Source organism: Austrofundulus limnaeus, unplaced genomic scaffold (assembly GCF_001266775.1).
Source record: "Austrofundulus limnaeus strain Quisiro unplaced genomic scaffold, Austrofundulus_limnaeus-1.0 Scaffold46, whole genome shotgun sequence".
NCBI lineage: Eukaryota > Metazoa > Chordata > Actinopteri > Cyprinodontiformes > Rivulidae > Austrofundulus > Austrofundulus limnaeus.
The window spans coordinates 1132145-1136908 of NW_013952448.1; positions in this window are offsets into that span (position 1 = coordinate 1132145).

Sequence of the window (4764 nt, forward strand, 5' to 3'; positions counted from 1 at the left end):
CTTCTGTACTTATGCAAGTAAAACTGTAAGATAAATATTAGTTTAGTTATTGCCACTCACATTTTTATTCCCATCTGTGTGTGTGTGCGTGTGTGTGCACCCTTATGTTTGTGTGGCTGCAATGTTGTCAAAATAAATCTCATGAGCCAGGTGTATTTGAGTGAAACTTGCAAAAAGTACTGGTTGGTCATACATTTGATTGAAGGGCAGCACAATTCAAGATGGCTGCCACAACCAACTTGAATTAAAGACATAAAGAGCCATTTATTTATTTRTTTATTCAAAGTCAAGTCAAAGTTATATATATGCATCTCTTGGGAGAAAGTTTGCTTGGTTTTTAAAGGGCACTGCTGCATAAACTAAACCAAAGCATTTAATACAGTAATACAATAATGAATAGAATAACAATAAACAACATGACTGTAATAAACAATTCAAGCCAGTTTGCGAAAGTGAAACCTTTAAAAGGCTGAAAAATTTAGCCAGGCATAAATTACTGAATCGGAAAAGGGTGGATTGCTCTCTCCAGGTTGGGGGTGAAGTTCTGCCTCAAGTGGAGGAGTTCACGTTTGGGGTCTTTTTCACAAGTGAGGGAAGAATGGAGCGTGAGATTGATAGACGGATCGGTGCAGCTTCCTCAGTTTTGTGGGCTCTGTACTGGTTTGTTGTGGTGAAGAGGGAGCTGAGCTGTGAGACAAAGCTCTCTGTTTACCGATCAGTCTACGTTCCTACCCTCACATGGTCACGAACTTTGGGTATTGACCGAAAGAAGAAGATTGCGGATACAAGTAGTTGAAATGAGTTTCCTCTGCAGTGTAGCTGGAATCTCCCTTAGAGATAGGATAAGATGTTCAGTTATCTGGGAGAGACTCAGCCGCTTGCTCCTCCACATCGAGAGGAGCCAGTTGAGGTGGTTTGGGAATCTAGTAAGGATGCCTCCTGGACGCCTCTCTAGGGAGGTGCTTCAGGCATGTCCAACTGGGAGGAGATCTCGAGGAAGACCCAGGACACGCTGAAGAGACTACGTCTCTCGGCTGGCCTGGGAATGCCTTGGAGTCCTCTGAGAAGAGCTGGAAGAGGTGGCTGGGGAAAGAGAGGTCTGGCTTTCCTTGCTCAAGCGCTGCCCCTGCGACCCGACTTTGGATAAAGTGGAAGATAATGGATAAATTACTGAGTACTAGCTCTGTTTTTTTCTATTTCATTAATAACCTTGCTTGATAGCGATGAATGAGTGTTTGTCATATCAAGACAGGATGTAGGATGTATTCTGTGTGTAGGACATGGAAGCTGTCATTTAATTTATGTTTTGCCTGTGAAATAACTGCCTGGTTAAAGAGCTATCCATCCCCACTTATTCCTTTCAGGGTCACGGGGGTCACTGCTGCCCATGTCCAGCAGTCATATTACAAGGGGTGGGGTACACCCTGGACAGGTCGCAAGTCCATCACAGGGCCACACATAGAGACAAACGAGACAAACAACCATTCACTCTCACCTAGGGACAATTTAGAGTTACCAATTAACCTAACAGTCATGTTTTTGGTGTGTGGGAGGAAGCCGGAGTACCCGGAGAGAACCAACACATGCACGGAGAGAACATGCAAACTCTACCCAGAAAAGTTCCCAGGCCGGGATTTGAACCGGTGACCTTCTTGCTGAGAGGCATCAGCTCTACCAACTGAGCCACCGTGCCACCGGCTAAAGAGCCATTGCTGGGAAATTTGAGCRGAAGTACCTAAAACTGATCCCTTACACAGCAGGGCCGAGCGCAAATCGTGACACCGCACCTCATACTGGCACTTCCGGATTTGCGCCTGCTGTCTCTCCCCTTACATTTTGTTAGTGCTTCCAGTTTGTACCCTGACTTTGTTTTAAAATATGCCATCAGTTGTTTAAATCAAATAATTTATTTACAGTCAGTGCYGTCTGTCTGTTCGCAATATCCCTCGTGAACCATAAACTTGAATAAAACTTGCAGTAGTCAAATCATTGGTAGAATTTTTACAACTTTGTCATCTACATTCAAGATGGCCACAGCTAAGTGAAATTAGCCAACACACACAACAAAAAAGCTATAACTCAGTCAGCTTACCAAATGTTCCAAAATTAGCTGCTGATTGTAGATGGGAGTCATTCCTAACACCGATTTTTAAGGTTTGACCAAAGCAGCAACCACCTTTGTCATTCCGCAACCCAAGTTTATCTTGGTCGAAACTTCTGACATGATTCAGTCCAGGAATGCTACCCCTTTAATTTAAATAAGAAGCATTACAAGCAGATTGTTCTCCTGATGCTCTTTTGCAACACACATCTGTGTAAAGGGGACACTTTTTTGTTTGACGGTTCCTCCCTGAAAGATTTATAGACTGTGGGTTCAGCAGAAATTTCCGCCTCTCACCTGCAGCTGATGCCAGAATTCAAATTTAAGATGAAATATGTTTCCTTCTGTCAGCGCATTCCTTCAGAGAATTTTAGAGCTGCTGATTCAGATCTACAATTTGGTTTAAATGACAGTTTAATATTACAATTGGCAGTCCCGGGCGGAATCCGTCTTGACAGCATATAGATAAAAAAAGGGTGAAAACAGATGACTGCACATCCAAATAATATGTAATAACAATGTTAGTTTGGATAAGGGAAGCCAAATCTAGATTTAAATGCAATATTCATTTGAGCAATATGAACGACTTGGGAGTAAAGGTTAAAATAACGAAAGGGGGAAAAAAAACAYCAGGAAGAAAACCTTCATATCGCAGTAGTCTTTTCTCATCCCTGAGGCTAAGGCCTGGCTAAAACCTAATGTACAGCAATTATTTGCTGTAATGACTGCAGTTCAAATAAGCCTGGAGATTTTATTAAACCAAATGAGAGAACCACTGATGTATTATCACTTCGTGATTGACAGTGACAAGTGTTGGCCAGGCTCGGATGTGAGCATGATGAAGAAGCTCTYGGCAAAGCTCTTGATAATGTTACCCCTGATAAAGTTGCCTGGAAAACCTCAGCCAACATAAGGAGAGAGAAAGCTCCTCGCATATTAATTCCAACTGTCAGATCCCTCCAGTGGAGGGAGGAAGAGAAGAAGGAGGAGGCGGGBGGGTGGGGAGGAGGAGGAGGAGGAGGCGGGGGTGGTGGGTACCTAGTCTGGCAGGCAGCCCCGACTGCCCCTCCATTCACTGACTGCCTGGGATTTTACACAACTAATGAAAAAGAAATCCATTGTGCTGATCATATGCAAAGATTTCTCTTTATAATAATGATGGAACGGAAAGATTCGTAATAAAAGTAAAGGTCACTCGCTGCCGCAGCTAAGCTTTCTAAAGCTGCAACCTTTGCGAGAGCAGTTGTCAGGTTCCAGTGATAAAATCAAAAGAAGGAAGAGATGCCAAGTTTTAACCTAACAGAGGTCAAGAGGTGAGAAACTGCACCCCAGCTTTTTTTAAAATAAAAATATAGATATGTTTTACTTTGATCACGCGTTTTTCCTCTTTCCAACACCAAACAGCACAGATGTCTATTCAAAAGCGGAGCCATCATTCTCCTCAGCGTGCCGTGGTGAAGGTTAAAGGTCGATCACACAGTTGTGATTTACAGAGTCCTCTCTGGGGTGCATCAGCACAGCTAGTGTATACATTGCTCGGGGATTTGTCTCGTCTCGTCTAGTTAATAAACACCGGGAGATATGAACATCCGTCTCCCCTGCCTTCCCGCTCTGCTCTGTATGTAGGTCACCTGGGCTTCTTCAGGTATATGAGCAGCGGAGCACCAGGGGCGGAGACAGGCATGTCTCACCTCTGAAGGACGTTCGCAGCATTATTATTGCCCTCTGCGACTTCCAACGCTGAGCCTCGTCTTCATATGCATCAYACATTGGCATTTATTAGTGCCATGCACTAAGTACAGGCCATGTTATTGAATTTGAATATCAGCTCCAAGCCACATTCACAGGCTCTGGAAATATATTATATTAAGATGAAGCAATCTCATTTAATAACACCCAAACTAATAAAAGGAGAACAGATTGGAAATTAAATTTATGAGTATTGCTTGGCAGCAGGAGTGATCCAAAAAAAGCCCAGCTTGGTCTGTCATATGCAGATATTTCTTCGTGTAATCCCAAGTGTTGGTGGAAATTTCCGACTTTCTCCTTATGGGGAACATGTTGAGAACGTGGCAGGTATGGTTGTCTTTGTGTGAAAGTCGAAAGCGATGCTTTRGATTACCCTTACTAAACTTGAGAGGAGGAAAGTACCGTAATCTTTATYAACAGCATTCTTTCGTACAGGTTAAAAAAACAGTTACAATACAATAAACGTCAAATGAGACTCTAGGCTGTTTTTTTTTTTTTGTTGTTTCTGTTTGTGAAAGCAAACTTTGCTGCTCAATTTTGGTAATTACCCTTTTTTTAATCCTTGTCAAGCGGACGCAGCTCAGTGTTCCAGAATCCGTTTGAGTCAGTGACAGAAACTGAAAAATTAGCAAAGCCAGCAGTTTGAAAGGCCGTCCCCCGCCCTCGCCTTTTCTCAAAAATTTCAAAAGCTACTTCCTGAAGTGGCGTTCATCCAACAGCAGTCATATCAGTTTGTGCCAGAACTCGGCAGCTCAGATTTACTAAATGTCACTCATTCACTTTACAGACTCTGCTTCACAAGAGTCATAATTTTTACCTCTTGTGTCGTTGATGGACAACGTTTTGCCGGTCAGTGCTTTCTGCTTTGCACGTGCATGTGTGTGTGTACATATATACACTGTATATACAGTGGG